Raw genomic sequence first — 20,204 nt, 5'->3', positions numbered from 1 at the left:
ACAAATTGAAAAATATTCAGAAATAAATAAAACTAAAGTAAATCAATTAATTTAGTTTTCTTTATTTACAAGGAATTAATTTAATTTTCTTGAAAAAAAAAATTGCTTGACATTTTTTCAAAACAAATTATTCAATAAGTAGTACTAAATTACCTATAGATGATTAAAGAATAATGTTTATATTTCAAGGTTCTAATACGGTAATACCGTATTTATATGATTTAATCAATAACTAAAAAGGCTCTCAAAAAAAATCAATAACTAAAAGGAAATTTTCAAATCTTGTTTTATTGCTATAGAATTATTGTTATCATTATTATATTATTAAATCTTTTTTTCAATTATCTTTTCTCTATATATTAAGAGGATTCAGAAATTAATTACTGCCTTTTTCACTTCCAAAAATACCCCTAATTTAATTAATTTATCTTTATTCCTAAAAATAATAAATGAGATTAAAATCATAAATAAATAAAAATTAAAAGAAAAAAACCTATGGTTATTAACTCCCCACTAGTTTCATCAAAAAAAACATCCCCACTAAATAGTCAACGTTGATCAAGAAAAATAATAATAATTAATTAAACTTCCCACGTACTGCCTACGTTTATGTTTGAAAGAAAACAACTACCCCTCCCAAAAAAACAAGAAGGAAAAACTATACCATTTTTTTTTAAAGTGTCACGCTAAACTATCCCACATTTCTTTTTTAAACTATTACATTATCAACTTTTTTTTATAACTATTATATTATCAATTTGGATTTGGATAAACACACAAAAACTTCTAATTGAAAAAGGCATCCTATTCTCTTCGGGAAAAAAAATCCTTTCTATTTTTTCAAAGTGTGATGAAAGAAAAATTATGATACTATATCCAAAAAAAAAAAAAAGAGCCACGTGCAAAGTACATGTACTGAGGCTAGTTATTATTATTATTTTGTGCCAACAAAGTCATATCAGTCATAAAGATCGAATAACCCTCCATGCAATAACTAGATGCATGCAATAATTTTAAGTTAATAAGATTAAAAAAAAAGTAAAATGTAAGATTCTTAAAAGTTTTTTTAAAAAAAACTTAGGGTAATTACAATTTTGATTCCTAAATGTTTGCTTTATGTGTCAAACTGTTCAGTAAGGTTTCGAATCTATTAGTTTAGTCATTAACACTTTGATATTGTGTTAAAATAGTTCTTTTAGTAAGTTTGTAGATTAAAAAAAAAAAAAGCAAACATGACAAATGGTTATCTTATTTTATTTTATTTTTTTAATGCTACATCCACAATATTAGGTGGCAAATAAGTTAGTGATGCATAAAATTTGTTATAAAAATGTTTTTAAAATATTTTGAATGTAAATTACTCTTATTTTTTCATGTCATTTGTGCTTTCTTAACATAAAAATTTTAAATTTTTTTAAAAAAATCTAAATAGAAAATGGGTTCCGTTAATTGATACTCTTAAGAAATTTGTTTATGAACAATTTTAAGAATGTTTTGATACTTAAGTTGTCAAAAAAAAATTCTCATAAATTTTTTTTTAATACTTTATTAATAAATATCCTTAAAGCATCTATTTAAAAAAAAATTCTAAAATCATAGTGCTCTCCTCCAAAAATGGCGAAGATCTTAAATAAAAATAAATAAATAAATTAGATGGCTTCTGTTGTAAGGCAAAAAAGAATTGCAATTAAAGATGGGAAATTGACTGTTCCTCCAAAATTCAGTCACAACTACTCTCTGGAACACGTAAATTTCAAGGCTTCGTTTGTCTGCTAGGACAACTCCATGCATGTCGGGTGGCACTTGGGCCATGTGTCAACCCTGCTATCATGTCTCCATTATGTCATGTCACCATAATCCATATTTATCATATCCCTGCACCATTTCATGTGATATATATAACTCAGAAGATAAAAACAACTATGTACAATCAATTTGATAATAAATAACAACACAATGGTCTCTCTTCTTTGCATGCAATAATCAACATCAATGGCTTCTCACAAAATTGAAAGTTCATAACCAAATGGCTTAATCAGAAGGGGGGGGGGGGGTGTCTGTTTTAAGTTCTTAAAGGCATTGCCAAACATGGCAGCATGTGATTTAAATGCCTCTGATCTCACAGTATAGTAGTAGTTAAAGATGGAGACCAGTGCAGTGTGCATCTGAGTTCATTACAGACGTATTCACTCATCACTGTGTAGACTCTAGTGGTACCAAAGAGTCCAAGACCTGGTCAAGATGGGCCATATAATGCATCCAATCAATCATTTATTTAAACCATTTGTACCATGCAGACCCACAACTGCGGTCCATATAGTGGCCACGCAAGAGAATGAATAATGCCTCCTTTTGCCATCCAATAAACCGTCTCACTCATACATTGGCCAATATTGTAGTTGTCATTTGTTTGTATTCTACAGCTATGGGGCAATATGGCCGCAACCTTTACTTTGGTCACTCTTTGGTCCACCTGGTGGTCCCCCCCCCCCCCCCCCCGCCTGTCTCTTTAATTTCTTAACTTTGGTCGCAGGGGCGGAGCCACGTACTGCCTTGGGGGGCCGTGGCCCCTGCAACAAAAAAAAAAAAAAAAAAAAAAAAAAAAAGTCCATCAGAGGATATAGGAAAATTGATTGGGCCCCTCCAATGTTGATAGTTCGGCCCCCCATATCTCCCAGCCCACTATTCTCCCAGCTTTACAGCCTTAGTTTTAGGCCACTCTTATACTCAAATAAAACAAAATCCTGGCCCACCTTACATTTAAATACTCAAAATCCAAACACTTCATAACAAAATTAAACTATCAATCTCAAAAAACCCACCCGGATCCCTTTACTTGTTATTCTTTTTTTTTCTTTTTTTTTTTTCCTTCTGTGGTACACTTTCACTTCCCACTACTACCACTACCAGCCCCCAAAACTCAGCATCAGCCATCAGTCCTCACAGTCCTGAAAAAAAAAAAAAGACCAATTTTTTCTTTCTTCTTGCTTTCTAAAACAAATCACTCAGCATATTTCATTGTCAAATTTCAGTATTTGGAACTTGGTGACTGCCTGGTGAGTTTTCTTCTCTTTCTTAAGCACTGGACCTTCCTCTCTTTTTAGTTTTTTTTTTTTTTAATTTTCTAAACTATCTACACCTAAATATTCATATGCTCTTTATATTTTCATAGATTTTTAGAGAAATATATGATTGAAGGCATGGGAAGATTGTTTGTAATGAGTCTTGAAGGGAAGATCCACAGTTGTAGGCATTGCCACACCAACACAGCCGGCCACACCCATCTTTGCACTTTGTGAAAACAAAGTTTTTAAGGTAAAATTGTTTTGATTTATTACCTAATTTTGATTAGTTGATATCATGTGGCTGTGGGTGTTGTTAAATTGTTTGGTTTATGTTGTGTACCAATACTTATGTGTTTAATTTTTGTTTTTGTTTGAGGATTATTATTAATTTTTGTTTTTTTTGTGTGGATATTTTTGTATATGTCTATCGTGAAGTAGATAGTTTTTGTATGTTCATTAATGTTTAAAATATATCAAAATTGAAATTTCATATTCAATAGACTTATAATTTATGCTTTTTATATCAATACTTCAAATCGGCCCCCATGTAAAAATTTATGGCTACGCCCCTGTTTGGTCGGTTTGTATCTTAAATTGATGGGTTTCCCTATATTATACTCTTTTATTTCTTGTAATTATATATATAGTAATAAAATTATGCCGCTTTTCTTTTTCTTTTTTGAGGGGCTTATGCCGCTTTTCTTAAAAAAAAAAAAAAAAGGTACGTGGCTGTTTTGTCAACATCTAAGTGTACCCTCTGTACTACCTTAGAAACCTTCCTATTATCCACTTTGATCACGGACCAATCATTTTTTGACTTTAACTACCAGATCCCTTTAGAAAAAGACCTTTTAGAATTGAGCACATGTACGTGGACCATCCACTGTCATTAGAGAGGAGTTAGAGGACATTTTGAATAGAGTGAAGTTGATGTGGGCTCAAAAGGCAAGAAAAAGTGGATTTTACAAGGAATAGGAATACAAAATATTTTTAAATTGTGGTTAAATAGAGAACAGCTAGAAGTAGAATTCTACAAATCAAGGATAGCCAAGGCAAAATCATTGAAAAACCTGAGGAAATTGAAAACATCCTTACAAATCACTTCAAGAAAAGTTTTGATGATAGGAATAACTTAAGTTTTGATAGCATTATACAGGATCTTCGATCCTTACTTATTCCTGTTAAGTTTTATCTAATTAGCAATGCAGCTTTTTCGGTAAACTTATTTCTGTTTTGTAAATTGAAGAAATAGTCTTCCAATTGGGCTCACATAAAGCTCCTGGACTTGATGGCATACCTGCCTTTTTCTTCTAGGAATTATGGAGCATAGTTAAAAAAATGTCATCAATACTGTCCTAACTTTTTTCCACTCTCGGTCTCTCTTCAAACCTCTCAATCATACTTTCATTACCCTTATTCCTAAAAACCCCTTTCCTAATGAGGTTTTTCACTTTAGGCCAATTAGTCTCCGTAATGTTATCTACAAAGTCATATCCAAAATTCTTGTTAATAGACTTAAACCTCTAATGGACAGCATCATAACTCCTTATCAAAATGCTTTCATTAAAGGGAGGAACATCTCTGATAATATCCTTATAGCACATGAGTTCCTTGATGTTCTTAGGAAAAAGAAGGGGAGGAAATTTAGTTTTGGGGTCTTGAAGATAGACATGAGTAAAGCCTATAATAGGGTTGATTGGACTTTTTTGAAAGCTGTATTAATTGTAATGAAGTTTGAGGCAAAATGCATTAAGTGGATAATGGTGTGAGTGGGCAGATTTGTATGATTACATCTTTGTAGAAAAATACGTGCAGTATAGTAATTAAAAAAAATAAGAAGAATTAGATTACATTACGTCTATGTTGTTGTAGTTTAAGATGCACTAGAATTTTTTTTTTGTTTTTGTGTAGTAATTAAAAAATAAGAAGAATTAAATTACATTATATCTCCGTTGTTGCAATTCAAGATGCATTTGTTTTTTTTTTTTAGTGCAGTATACATTGCTACAATTTAAGATGCATTAGACTTTTTTTATATAAATGTTTTCTTTTTAAAACATTTATATATATATATATATATTAAAATTATAGGAGAAGTAAAATTATATATTTTTTTTAAATCTAAAAATCTAAAAAAATTGTTGTAATATGATAAAGCCACTTGGCACAACCACAGCATCTAAGTCTAACTTTTTTTCATATAGTATACAATGATATCATGTTAGCTTCCTTTAAAATATTGATATCTATTACACGACAATTTCTATCGCCACAGATTGTCAATGTTAATCCTTCCACCTAAAAACTACGGTTAACCATAACATTATATACACATATTCTTTAATACTATGGCTCTCTCCCTATTTTGTGATTTAGATTCTTTTCATTATTAATATTATGTATAAATTTTATCGGCAGCCATAAAAAATATGCTCCCTCTTCCCATATGCTCTCTTTTTTTAGAATCGTGGCCAAAATAGAAAATTAGCAATAATTTCCAAACAATATAATTAGTAGTTACTGTTTACAAACTATATTTTTTACTAGCATCTCGAGTCTAAAAGACTCGATTTTGGGCCTATAAATCGAGTCTTTGAGGGTCGATTTATATGGTCTAATTCCGTCTGATGTGGTATTTTTTCCACGTGGCGTCCACCTGAAAATCGAGTCTCTAAGACTCGATTTATATCTGTAAAAAAAAAAATTTCAAATGTCTAGAGTTCAAAACATAGATCAACCAAGAACAAGCACAGACCATAACTAATCCACTAAGCAAACCTATTCTACTTAGCTTTTTCAACCCACGGCACAGACCCACAGCAAGTGTTGGAGTACAAAACACAAACACAGATCAGCCACCATCTACAAGTACAGACCAGCCACTATCAAATACAATCCACAAATCCTAGTATTAATCCAACAACTTAGCATAAATCCAACCAAATCCACCCCCAACAACCACCTAAAATCCAGATAAAAAAATAAAAACCCCAAAACCCACGGCCCGTTTGGCTTGTTGATCGGGGTTCTCTACAACAAAATCCAAAAACCCATGATGAAGGTGAAGGAGGCCACCATCGCGATAGCGGTGATGAGAGGCCGTAGGCGGCGATGTAAGGGCTTCAGCTATCGGGTACGTGGGTCATTGCTTTCGGATCGGACCCTTCCTCCTCTTCGATAATCGTAGCCCCAACCGGCTTCACCTGTTCGGTCTTCTGGATCTTAATCTGGAGCATAGACGCCGCGTGCTGAAGTGGCTGGTGATTGTCAATAATGGGTGGAGGCGGAGGAGGCGCAAAAGCGGTGGAAGCGGAAGACGAAGGGACAGTGAGCAGTGGTGAGAAGCCTCGCCGTGAGCGCTTTCTCTCTATTTCTTCTGTGATGAGAAGGTGAGGGCTTTCTTCTGTGATAAGAAGGTGAGGGCGTTTTAAGGGTTATGTCTCTGGCGTTTTAAGGGTTATAAATCGAGTCTTAGAGACTCGATTTCTAGGTGGACGCCACGTGGAAAAAATGCCACATCAGACGGAATAAAACTATAAAAATTGACCCTCAAAAACTCGATTTATAGGCCCAAAATCGAGTATTTTAGACTCGAGATGCTAGTAAAAAATATAGTTTGTAAACAGTAACTACTAATTATATTGTTTGGAAATTATTGCTAATTTCCCATTTTGACCATCATTCTCAAACTACTCTTTTTTTATATTTTATATGTTCTCGGATTACTCATAATATTGAGAGGCATTTTTTAGCAATTGAAAATTGTTACACACCTTCAATGGTAGGCAAAGAAGCAAATCTCTTTCTTTAGCTCATCACACCAAGAAGTACATTATGTTCATGTTCATTGCCTATTCAGGTTATTATGGAATTTAATGCTGAAAAGTAATTTTGATACATAATAATTTTACTATTAGCTCTGTTTAACTCAACAACTTTTTTTTTTTATTATTATCAAGATATTTGAATTGTTTATTATTTTGAACTGAAGCTTTTACTTAACTATGTGTACATGCAAGTTAGATTTGAGATTTGAGATTATATATGGAAGTGAAATAAGTTATCTAACAGTACATCCACGTGAGAAAGCTTGAAAAGATGCAAGTTTTAACATGATACTCAAAAAAGAAATAAAGAAAGTGATGATAGGACATGAAAAAGACGCACATTTAAACAAAAAGAAGAAACTGATTACTAAAGTAACACAGGATGTAAGTGAAAAACCCTAGAGAAGGGATAAAAAACCACAATTTGAGCAAGAACTTAACATTCTTGCTCTGCTCAGTTTGCATTATGGGTGAAAAGAGATCAGTTTACAATTAGGTTGTCTTTCTTTCCTACCAACTCACTTTCATCTCAAAATATCTATTTGGGTTCTTGCTCTAATAGCACAGCTGCATGTTCCGCCTATACTCTAAGGAAGGTGGCTGAGTACAAAGGATAGGTGTCAAATCATCATTTTCTCTTTTGGATCTTTTCACAGTAATGATAGTATCTGCTGACTAGGAGATAAAAACTGTGCCAACGTGACACTAGGACCCATAGGTAAGTAGCTTTGCCACTGCTTGGGAGACAAGTCTTAGTCATTGAGACAGACATCAGGACTGGACCTCTCCCTACAGTGTTGGGTCAGTTTTAGTTACCTGGGATAGCCTTGGTTACCCAGGCCAGCCTTAGGCCTTGGTTACCTGGGCCATCCTTGGTCGTCTGGGCCCAAGTCCCTACATATATGTATATTATAGCTTTGATCTAATAAATTAATCTTACCTTTTGTTATTTTTTTAGAATTTGCAGGCTTGGATCTTACATCAAAGGAAATTTATTATAAAAAAGAAAAACAAGGACACCCATTTAAGTTCTTAATTCCACTTTAGGTAAGTTTATGATTTTTTTTTTTAATTCTCAAATTTTGAAATCTTTTCTGTGTTATTTAATTTTGGATTTTGGTTATTTTATGTATTTAATTTGTGAGTGCTTTGATTTTTTTCAATTGGACTCTCACTAGAAATAATCCTTTTAGTAATTGATTCATTTACTAATTGATTTTTTTTTTTCAATTGGTTCCATATACTAATTAATTGTTTAAACTTTCCATGTTTATATATTTTATATTTTTTAAATACTATTTGAGCTTTGTGTTTATCTATTTCATAATGGTTTTTAAATGTGAATTTACATGGGTATGAATGTGCATAAAATAGATTTCCATTTCATGTATTCATGTAGTATTAAATGCTTCTTATGGATTAAAGCAATATATAATTACAAATATATAGAATTAAGAATATAGAAATATGAAACTAGATGAGATTTTGAAATGTGCAATAATAATTCATTTAGCTAATTGTTTCTCAATCAAATTATATGTTTTATGTGTTTATGATCAAAACCGCGTGTACTTTAACATACACACACATATATATACACACTACTATTTAAGGGGCTTCCCCTATTTGAATTTCTTTTTTTTTTTTTGGTTAAAAAATGTCTCTACACCCTTATGTTTAAGTAGAGATAAAACTAAATGACAATTCAGTAAAAATACAACTCTAATTCCCACTAAAACATTGCCTAAAAAATAAGGTCACTCTCCTATTGATTTTCAAATTTCTTTATTCACTTATAAATTAGATTTTCAAAATATATATATATATGAAATAAAAATTATGACACTATAAGAAAATAAAAAAAACTTAATTGTACGTGCGAAGTGTGTGTAATGAGACTAGTATATATAAAAGAATTTTAAAATATGGCAGTCGTTTCTTATCATCAGACCAAGACACCAACTAATTTTTAGTAGAGTGATATCTTAAATTCTAACATTATGCCTTCTAACAAAAAAAATACATTTTGTTGGAATATTATGCACTAAAACGCATTTTACTAGAATTGGTTACAAACCCAGCATAAAAGGGTCCTTAGAGCATCCACAGCAGTGGATCTAAAATTTTAGCAATTTAGCTCTCTAAAAAGTTACTTTATCTATTTTACCTATACATTTTACAAAACATGATGCAGCAGTGAATCTATTTTAGCTTTCAACACACTAAAATAATATAAACATTACAATAAAATAATATTTCTATTACACTAAAATAATACACCCACAAAACAAAAAAACACCACAAGTCGGTGAAGATCGCCGAAGAGCAGGTCGGCGAAGATCGACGAAGAACAGGTCGACGAAGACCGGCGACGAACAGGCGAAGAACAGGTCGGCGAAGATCGGCGCAGAACAGGTCGGCGACGATCGGCGCAGAACAGGTCGGCGACGATCGGCGCAGAACAGGTCGGCGAAGATCAGCGCAGAATAGGTCGGCGAAGATCGGCGACGAACAGGTGAAGAACAGGCGAAGATCGGCGAAGATCGGCGACCAACAGGCGAAGAACAGGTCGGCGAAGATCGGCGAAGAACAAGTCGGCGAAGACCGGCGCAGAACAGGTCGGCGAGGACCGGCGAAGAACAGGCCGGCAAAGCAGAGAGTAGATGAGGGAGAGAAAAAAAAAAAAAAAAAAAAAAGAGAGAGACAGAAGGAAAAACGAAGAAGGAAGAGAAGTCGGAGAGAGTGAGAAAAAGAAAGAAAGAGAAAACATTTTTTAAATGAAAGAGAGAGAGAGAGAAATTTAATAAAATAATATTTTTTTTTTAACTTTGAGCTACAGTGCAGTGCACATCTAAAGATAGATGTGCACTGTAGCTGGAAGCAAAAATTTTTTTGCTATAGCTCCACTGCTGTATCATCAGTTTTAGTGGTTGAGAAGCTAAAATATAGCAATATAGCAATTTACAACCACTGCTGTGAATGCTCTTACAATTACATGTGCAGATAAATTTAAACAAACCAATCAAAGCTCATTGTAGGGTGGTGTGAGCTTGGATTCTTCATCATAAATGCTTGAGTTTGAGTCTCATTAATAAATGGGGTAGGTAGGCCTAAATTTAAAGTTTAAAACACCCTTGTGGGCTGTGGCTGGTCCAGGGCCACGTGTGGGAAAGCCCATAGTTATAGTAAACACCACACTCTCTCCTTCTGCGCTCAACGTTGTTGTTGTTGTTTTTTTTTTTTTTTTTGGGTTGTAACAACAAAAATAAAATGGAATTGATTGAATGGTCATAAATTAACGTGTACTTTTCACTCTCATTATTTTTATTTTTTTTGAGAAAATGTCAATGCATATTATTAAGGACACTCATTATTAATATAACTTCTACCAAGAATGCACAAAAATCTTAAAAAAAGACACTCTCTCTCACATGTTTTTTATTTATTTATTTATATTTTTGGATGAACTCTCTCTCTCTCTCTCATGTTTAACCTTCTTCATGACACAACAAAATTCCACTGAATTGAGATCCTACACTGGGTGCAAATGCGCAATACCATCCAATGGTTGAGAAAAAAAAAATCTAAACGTTTTAATTTTACCTAGTAGACTTGATCCAATGGCGGAGGGAAATTGTCCTCAATCATTGAATGGTATTGCACCCGTTACCTCAATCTATATCTCACCAAACCATCCTGCCATCTTGGTACATTGGTACATAGAAATTGGTAAAGTAATCACTCTCTAATTTTTTTTATCATATCAGATTAACTGGATTATAGAGAAAATTATCAATGATAGTAGAACTTTCCTAGTTTAGTGTTTCCCGTGGAATGCCAAATTTGTCAAATTGCGTGTAGAGAGGCTAATGTTGAGCCCAAAAGGCTAAGGCTGGAAGTTTTGGCTACCTCTTGAAATGCAAATACCAAATGCATTGTGTATCTTTTAAATGTATATTTTCAGTTTTTAAACAATATTATACGTATTTTCACACTTTTTCAATCACACATATTTTCAAAAAATACAAACAACGTTATTAGAACAACATTACCAAACAGGCCCTATCTTCATGGTCTCATTCAATATATTTTGAAGTCTAAGACAGACGAAAATACTAAGAAAATTTTTGTTAATATTTAAATATTATTTATTTAACTTTTTTATGTCGGGATAAATTTCATTAATATATTTAGATATTTGGACTAATGCTAATTAAGTTTAAGACATTTCAAAATTGACCAATTTGGTTCTTAAAACTAATTTTGTCCTCTAAGTAAGACAATTGAAAAAAAATGACTAATGGGCTTAATGGTGTTTAGAAACTAAGTTGGATTTATAGATCAAATTGACTTGTCTTAAAATATTTTGAACTTGGTTGATATTAGTCCAAACCTAAACATGACAATAAAAAATTTACCCTTTTATATATTTTTGTTTGTTTAAGAACTATTCTCTTCTGTTTGTCTGTTTTTTTTTTTTTTGTGATGTAAATTATTAATTAAATAGGTTTAATTGCGAATATTTTACAGTTAATAATTATTAATTAATTCACTTAGGGTCCGTTTGGATAGAACTTATTGTTGAAAACTGAAAACTAAAAATACTGTAGCAAAATAATTTTTAAATGTGCAAATAGTGATGCAGGACCCATTTTTAATAAAAATTTGATAAAAGGTACGTAAACAGTGTGCGCAGTGTACGCACAGTGCGTGCACTGCGCATTTGTCCCTGCAGCTACAGCAAAAAAGAAAAAAAAAAAAAAGCAAAACGTGAAAACTGAAACGTGGAAACACAAAAGCTGAATCCAAACGCCCTCTTAGTGTGAGTTTGGATAGCAAACGCGGCTCCAAACTTAGATTCTGTGCACTATTCACCAAACCTGCAAGTTTTTTAATAAAACAAATATAACATCCAAATCGGGTCTCATGGGTACTATTCATAATTTAAAAATTATTTTGTTACAGTTCTTTTAGCAATAAGTTTTCAATTTTCAATAATAAGCGATATTCAAACACACCTATAAGCTTCTTGTGATATAATGGTTCTTACTTGACACATTGATAACAATTTTTTTTTTAACATCTTAGGATTTTAATTAAGTTGGATTTTTATTTGCTCAATATTTTCATATTTTGAGAGCTTTCTTGGAGGTGAGAGAAAGAATTCAAAACAAAAACATTCTATATTTTTTGTTCTCTTCTTAAAAATCCAATTGCCACTCTACAATCTTTAGGACACTTTTTTGTACAAATTTTGGAGCTTTTGTTTATATAACGGAGGACCCAGAGAGCTTTTTGGGTAGGGGACCCCTGAGTCTTGCGCCTTTCCATCTTTTTCTTCGATTGCAGAATAACGTTAAGAAACGTTTCAGGTAATTTAATCTTTCATCTCATCTTTCTGTTTGGTTGCCTAGAAAATTGAGAAGAGACAAAAAGTAGTTTTATATTTACGTTCTTTTTATCAAACCCTATGCATTGCCCATTTAATTTTATTTTAAGCATTTCTTGTTGGTTGCTATGATATTTTTTTGATTGTGCATCAAAATCTAAAATTTATAATATTTAGTAGGTTTTTTTTTTTTTTTTTTTTGGGTGGTAGATTAAGATATAAGAAAACATATAATGTTAATGTATATGCTTGTTTAATTTATGGTTGTCTTTAGTATTGTTAAGTTAGATCCTTAATTCCTTATTGAATGAGTAAATAAGGTTTCAACGAGGGTTTGATTGCATGTCTTAGCTCCTATTCTTTAATTTGTAAAAATCTGATAAAGATATTAAACTTTTACTGCAAATTGAAGTGTTAAGGAGGTTGGGTTTCCTTGAATTAATCCAAAACACCCTTGCATTGTCTTTTTTTTTTGGTTGAATAAAGGCTATAGCTATAATTATTATTTAGATATATCTTTGTGTACAATTGGGAGCAAGAAGAAAGGACAATCCTCAAGCCACACCTGAAGAAGAAAACTTTGCTAGCTCTCTCGAGTTGCGTAGTTACTGCACAAATGGGAAAGAAACACATTCTAAGCTTAACATGTTTTGCCTAATGTCATTTAGCAATTGTCCCTATTCAACTGCTACATTTGTAAGTGCATTATCATCCCAGCGTATTCATATTCCACAATCACTGTACTAAATTCTGTGACATGACTCCATTGCACTATATGTGAGAGAGGAGTAATACACAATCTTTTAATCAACGATGAATCACAAACTCTGTCAGACAATGCAGCAAACACCTCACCTGCTCTATCACGAATCACCGCTCCCACACCTCCAGTCCCATCTTTGAAGCTCAAACCAGCAACATTTATCTTAAAACAGCTTGAATCAGGAGGTAACCACTTCACTGGATCCAGATTGAAGTGAATATCTCACAATTTCTGATCAATGAATCATTTTGTCATTTAAACATTCGCCACTTTCAAAAGCCACAATAGGGAAGGAAATTGAAAAAAACTTAAACTGGAACCCACATTGTTGCTGAATTGAGAAACAGAGGAACTCAAAATTCGGCAAAACTGGGAGGTTCTGACCTCGACATTTTGGTACGGACGGTCAACTGCCAAATGGCACTTTAAGGCTTTCAATGCCGATTTGTCCTGCCTTCTCCTCTTACTTCTATCATCCTGCAGCAGCATCTTGATAGTTAAATGCATGTGTTGGGAACTTGTAACTCAAATGGGAAACTCAGATTTGGGTTCATTCATGTATCAAGGTCAATTAGTCAATGTTAGTTACAAGTAGTGCATGCAAATTTCACTTCATCAATATTGGCACCTGAACTCGTTGTTTTGCATCTGTGTTATGTAAGATTTTTTCATTTTTCATGCTATTCAACTTGCAATTCAGAACTTAGCACCTGTGCTTTTATTCTCGTTTCAAAGGATCTTCCACAAACAGTTTATGTGGAATGAGGCTGTACTACATTCTCATGGTTCCATTGTTTCACTTCTTTTCATAATGAAGATTATCTACTTACTTGAATTACAGCCAGAGGTTATTTGGCACAATTAGTTGTTTCTTATCACATTTGAATAGGTATTCTTTTGGGGGAGAAGTTTATTTTATACCTTATAGTTAATACATATTTAGATGAAATCAGTTGCTTTTGGCATTTTACATTGTAGATATTGCAAACACATCATGGACCTATGCTTTTCTGGTACGTTCATAAATACTTTCTTTCAGCTCATTTGGCATGTTAATTGTAGTTAGTTGGTTCCCTACAAACATTTATGCTTTCAGCCCTATGTGTGAAGCGGCAGCCTTCTCTGTACAGTATTAAAAAAGGCTGTTAAATTTCTTTAGCTGAATTTTGTTAAACCTTTGTATGCTTGTGCTGATGAGCTTGGAGGAGGAGAATACAAAGGCCTTTCTTATACTCAGTGAGAAGTATACTCACATTAAAGGAAGTAAGAGCTATTATTTGTAGAAGTATGATGTTGTCACTGTCATATACAACTTTTGTTTGGTCTGTTGATTCTCTCTCAAACCTATTAGTTTCTTAAGAGTACATCTTTGAAGCTCTGCCTGAATTTTAGGCCTGATCTTGTGTAAATGTGAATAATGGGATCTTTATCCCATACACGTCACTCAGTTCTATCCTTTAATTTTTTATTTATTTATTTTTTTTGCCAAAAACCTTGGGGCTTAAAACTCTTAATCAGATAATGGCTGTTCACTGCCATTACCCTACTATTGGTGGATTGTGATTTGGCCCACAAAAGGGCTTGATACTGATAGTGGAAGCCTAGCTGCCACTAAAGTAGCATTTGAAGTAGATTTATCTTTCCACGTGAAGTCTTCTTCCGCTAAATTGAATATTCATCTGAAGTCAATTATGATCTCCAGTTAGGAAGTCAATGCACTCAAATAATATTTTCCTTGAATAATGAGGATACATGACAGTATGTGTAGTAAGCAAATCATCTGAAAATATGGAGAGGTCCTTGAGAGTTTTACTGTCTTGCAACATGGGAAACTAGATTATATGATTTGGTAGTTTATGTATGCCAATATTTCCTCCTACCTTTTTATGCTTTCAAGATTTTCTTTTGTGTGTATGTTGTGGTGGGGGGCTGTGGTCCAACTCTGTCTTTCTTCTTGATGTATTACATTGCATTTCCGTTGTCAACCTTTTGAAGTAAGCTTAGTACTTGAGTCATCTGAAGCTTCTTGTGTCATTATTACTTTAGTTAAATTGTAACCACGCCCTTTTTATAATTTTTATTTGATATTAAACTAGAGCGAAACAACCGGTGTTTTGAGAGATTGCCGCATTAGTAATATGTTTTTTATATGTAGGGCAATGAAGAATTCGGAAAAGCTTCTTATGATATACTCCTAGATAAGTGCCAGCTTGAAAGACTCATCAGCTATTTCTGATGCACCTTATCAAAAACTAATTTAGCATGGTAAGTATTTAAATGATTTTACTTCAACATCTGATTTAATACAAATGGTACCTTTAATTACTTGATCCTTTGATGTATCACCAGTTCCACAGCTGCTTTCATCATTAATATCTAATGCTTTTACAATAATCAGATAATGGGCTATCTTTCTGGCTCATCTCCTCTGTTAAAAAGTGGAACAGTGTCTACTTTGTCAGTATTGGTTTATCAGGATGTGGATATCTGTCTGTCAATGCCTGATCTTGTCCCCTTACTTTTATCTTTGCTGCATACCAAAGTGGTGGAAGTGATAAAAGTGAGTGTTCTCTTAATTGTTCCTGATTCAGAGTGTTGGTACGATTTTGCTTTCGATGCTAGTTGATTGCATATTTAACAGCTGTTTTGGGCTTTTTGAAAGTACTAGTGTCATGCTTACAAGACAAAGACCTGCACAGTCTTTTGTCTGATGTTGTGTATGAAGTTCAACCATGGTCATTGTCCCCAGACATCATTTTAGATCAAAGGCACATGCAAATTTGACATTAAGCACTTATTTGCCTTACATACATAATAATGAAAATGTATTGGTGTTGGTGTTGGAAATTTCAACACATGCACGTACATCTTTATTTACAGGTCATTGTAATAATGGAGATTTTGATACGGAAGTGAGGTTCTGCAATAGTCGAGTCAGTTACTCTGGAGAAATATAAGGGTTTTCTGAAGGCCATTTTGGAGGTGATTCTTTCATTTCCTGTTTATGTTCTTTGTTAAATATAATTTATTTTAATTTTAGGGAGGGACTTGATCAATTAATTATTTGAGAACTCCTTTGAGTTCTGCCTAGGCCCCTAAGTTTGAAATTTATTGACCAGAATAAAATACTTTTGAACTGTGTAATCTCTTCTGAAAATTGTTGGTGATGCAAATATAGCTAGATCATAGGTTCCTTGCCATGGAGGTGTTGTTTTAAATGGTAAATTACTGACACATGGCATTAATAACCCACATGCTTATTCTGCTTTCCAAATATTTTATAATCTTGAGAAAAACATTAGCAATGTAATGTTGCAGCATGTCTTAAGTTAGCCTTCCGAAGATTTGCTGTGTGTGTCATGCACAATTAGCATGGCAGAAGTGCGTCCTGTGAGCTCGACTAGGTGGATGACGAAGATGGAGGTATGGGATAGTTAAGTGGGATTAGAAGTCTGGAGGAGGTTAAATCATGCCAGAGACATTGTGCATGAAATGAACTCAAGAAGCTCGGTGTCTGGCTTTGAGCCTTTGTGTGGTCTTGCACATGTGTTGCCTGGAATTCCTTGTGTGTTTGTAAGAAGTGTCATAAACCAGAATTCATCCCCAATGCTAAAAACTTTTTTTTTTTGGGGGGGGTGGGGGGTTGTTAAGATATTCTGATTTTGTTATTAAAAATTGACATAGACCAGCTATAGGCTGTTATAGTGTTATTTGATTGTTATCCTTGCATTCTTCTCTTATTTTACCCTTTTCCTGTGTCCTCTACTATCGATTTGGTCTCATAGTGGTCCTCACCCATTTATTAGATGAAGTCCTCTAGTTGAAGAAACGTAATGACTTTCTTTTCCCCCTTAATGAATGAGCATTGTTAGTTTAAACATGGGGAAACTGATGTCCCTCCTGCAGTGGTTTTTCTTTCAGTGGGAGTTCATTTGAAGTGTGTTTGATGAAGAATCATATTAAATATATGATGGAAGATTATGCTGTCTTTGTATATCTTATTGCAGAACCGCCATTGGAAAACAAGTCCAAAGAATCTGGTGCTGGTGATACAGAAATGACGCTTGCAGATTCATTTACAATGGCTTCTGGATCCATGTACGACTGGTCACATTTTATATGCTGATCTGTTCTTTCTTTAGATCTCCATCTCATTATCTTTGGACTTGCTTATTTTGCTTTATTGTTTTTAGGCCAGAGAAGAGGAAACACAAAGCAATGGGTTCTATAACTGAGGAGAATGGTTCAGTAGAACAAAGGAAAACAAAGAGAGAGAAGAAAATCAATGCCCTTATCCCTAGCTCAAATGAGCATTACTTGTCATCTGGTATTGTTGGTGGTTTAAGAGCAGTTTAAAGTGCTAAGCGCTCTAATAATGCGAAATCACTGAAGAGTCAGTAGAAGGAAAGACAAAAGGAGCAGTAGGAATTACAACAAAATTATGACAAGTCATGACCAGAGCAAGATGGAGCTGACTAACGCTAGCAAGAAAGATGAAGCAATCCATACACCTACTGCTTCCAAATTAGTCAAACACAAGGTAGGGATGAAAAGACAGAAGATTCATAAAGGAGCCATGATGTGCACAAAGTCTGAATTGCAATTGCTTTCTTGAAGCATGAGAATAATTTGGCACACTGCTTATACTACTTCCCATATAACACGTTAAATTGTCTGAATAGCAATTGCTTCCTAGTCTAGCTTCTTCAATTTAGAGCTCATTTAACACATGTTAAATATGGAATTAGCCATATATAACATATTCGTATTTAGAAAATGAACAACCACTAGAATTGGAGCAAGTCCTTTTATTAATACTCAACTTCTAACTATAATCTCCTTAGTAAATTGTGATGTATTGTCTTGGATCTTTCTCTTGTAGAATTCTCTATAATTCTCTCGTAGAATTCTCCCCCTAAATCCCTCTCGATTCACTTAGCTCTCTATCTATCTCTATCTTTCACTTCTTCAACAATTCCTTATTCTATCTCATTCTCCCATTATCTCACAACTAAACCCTACTCTAGTTTTTTCATCAAGTTTATTTCTCTAGTCTCTAAACAATGAAACACCTAAACCACAAGTTTGGTCTTAACAATAACCCTCTTGTACCTAACAGATGCTCTAGATACAACTATCTATATATGCCCCATTGCCACCCTTCTTTCCTCAACAAATTGTAAAAGGAATTGTAGATTTATAAGGAATGTGCTGACTGTTCTGGATTGAATAATATCTTGACCGTGGCCTTATCACAACAAATGGTCTAATAAGAAGTTCATCTTATAGGTTCCTTTCTTTTTAATTATTTCAGGGGAGAAAGTTGTTGGAAAGAGTGGAAAACCTCTTCATCATAATGGTAGCACATTCCACAGGATTATTCCCTACTTCATGATCCAGGGAAGTAATTGTGCACTTGGTAGTGGAAGAGGTGGAGAATCAGTCTGTGGCTAGAAGCTTGCTGACAAGAACATCAGGATGAAGCATACTGGACAAGGTAGGACTGGTTTCTCCTCGACACAATTATTTCAGTAATCCTGTTTGTAACATTGTTTTATATATAAATATGTATCTTTTGCACAGGGTTTTTGTCAATGGAAAATGCTTGCCCTGAAACAATTGGTCCACAAATGTCATTTCTTAGAAAATGTTTCTAAATGGACGACACTTTTTTTTTGGTTTTGCTTATTGTTATTGATTATTTTCATTGTTGCTGTAGGGTTGGTTGGTGTTTTGTTCAAGATTATTGAGAGACGTCACTTTCTTCTTTGTTGGTAATGATTCACTGTAGCTTTCACTTAATTTTCTTAAATTACTTATTACATACTAAATTTGCATATTATGTACTCATTTTACCCAAAATTTCTTTTCCCCGTATGGCTGTTCATTGCAGTTATACACTCCCAATTTTTCAGTTGCTGCCCCAATAGCAGAGACGTCAGTACAAACGGAATATATCTCTGAACTTGTAAGTGATCTTCCAATTGTTTCTACTTTCTGGGGATGTGATCGTAATGTTAGAGGAACTCTTCCATTCCTCCCTCTGCATTGGGAGTTTTGGATGGAGATGGACTATATGTTCCTCTTCTGTGAAATAAAGTTTTCGTATTCAATTAAAAAAAAAAGAATATAAAACAATCAGTGAATTTTCACAAAAGAAGTCCCATTATTTCTAAGCGATAATTTTTCTTACTGTTCAATTGAAACGAAAGTGTGGAGTAGATATTATATTATATTGTAATACTTGTTAGTACTATGATAATGTTGGCATTTTATATAATTTCTCCTATGTTGAGTCACTGGATTCAATGAAAAGCTAAAGTTGTACTTTTACTACGTATTTGGTCATTCTACTTCATTTAATTTTCTGGTCCTCTAGTACATTCAACATTTATCAACTATCAATGAATCTCTCTTACGAAAAGTATCAGTTGTAAGTATTTCTTTTTTCATTGTTGTCAATGCAAAAAACGTAACTATTTGTCAGGTCCTTGCACCCTATATGCTTTTTCCATGGGAAAATGTGGCTTGTAGAGCTCTTGAGGGCGCATTTTAACATGAACGACCCTCAAATGCACCACTCTTTGTTGGTCTTCACAAAACTTGATTTTCACTATTAGAGAAGGGGAAAGATGATCTTTTCCAACTTTAGATCTCCAATTCACCATTTTTCAGTGGAGAGCAAACCACCATCTAATCCACCAAGTGTGATTTTTTGGTGCCCAATTCCTCATAGAAAGTGCTTTTGAAGTATCTCCACCTTCTTGGTTACATGAGTATGCATCATAAACGATGACATAAAATAAATAGGAATAGAAGATGAAGTGTTTTCTTGTCAAGTGATCCTCCCTCTTTTGGACATTTCTAGCTTGTTCTATCATGCAAACCTTCTCTCCACATTTTCTATAATTGTTTGTACTATGCTTGTAATATGGATTATCATTTTCATTCTCCCATTATTTTAGAATTGTGCATGGCATAAAGTTTGGAAAAGTTTGCTATGATGAATTCTATTGCCCCTTTATAAACTTTATTTATTTAATTGTTAAACAAGGAAGCGTAAATGATTTTTAGGTCAATTTGCATTTCTAAGTGTGTTCAATAAATACCTTCTTTTTTTTTTTTTTTGAGGGAAAACAAAACAGATACTTTTTAAAAAA

General features: G+C 33.5%; 1 long non-coding RNA gene across 6 annotated transcripts; it reads left to right on the top strand.

The window, feature by feature from the left end:
• The first annotated feature begins 12,051 nt into the window (after nt 1-12,051).
• On the top strand, nt 12,052-19,169 carry LOC142609802 (uncharacterized). 6 transcript variants are annotated; one of them, XR_012839691.1, is made up of 10 exons: nt 12,052-12,264; nt 14,023-14,057; nt 14,141-14,307; nt 15,200-15,309; nt 15,925-16,026; nt 17,052-17,142; nt 17,238-17,584; nt 18,359-18,541; nt 18,764-18,818; nt 18,938-19,169. It is a non-coding gene; the product is annotated as an uncharacterized LOC142609802 (long non-coding RNA). The 6 variants fall into 6 exon arrangements; XR_012839689.1 differs by having other exon boundaries at nt 14,023-14,307; XR_012839690.1 differs by lacking the exon at nt 12,052-12,264 and having other exon boundaries at nt 12,311-14,057.
• Nucleotides 19,170-20,204: the final 1,035 nt, after the last annotated feature.

Source organism: Castanea sativa, chromosome 9 (genome assembly GCF_040712315.1).
Source record: "Castanea sativa cultivar Marrone di Chiusa Pesio chromosome 9, ASM4071231v1".
Classification (NCBI taxonomy): Eukaryota; Viridiplantae; Streptophyta; class Magnoliopsida; order Fagales; family Fagaceae; genus Castanea; species Castanea sativa.
Note: the sequence above shows the minus strand (reverse complement) of the source record. Positions and strands in the feature narration are given on the sequence as shown.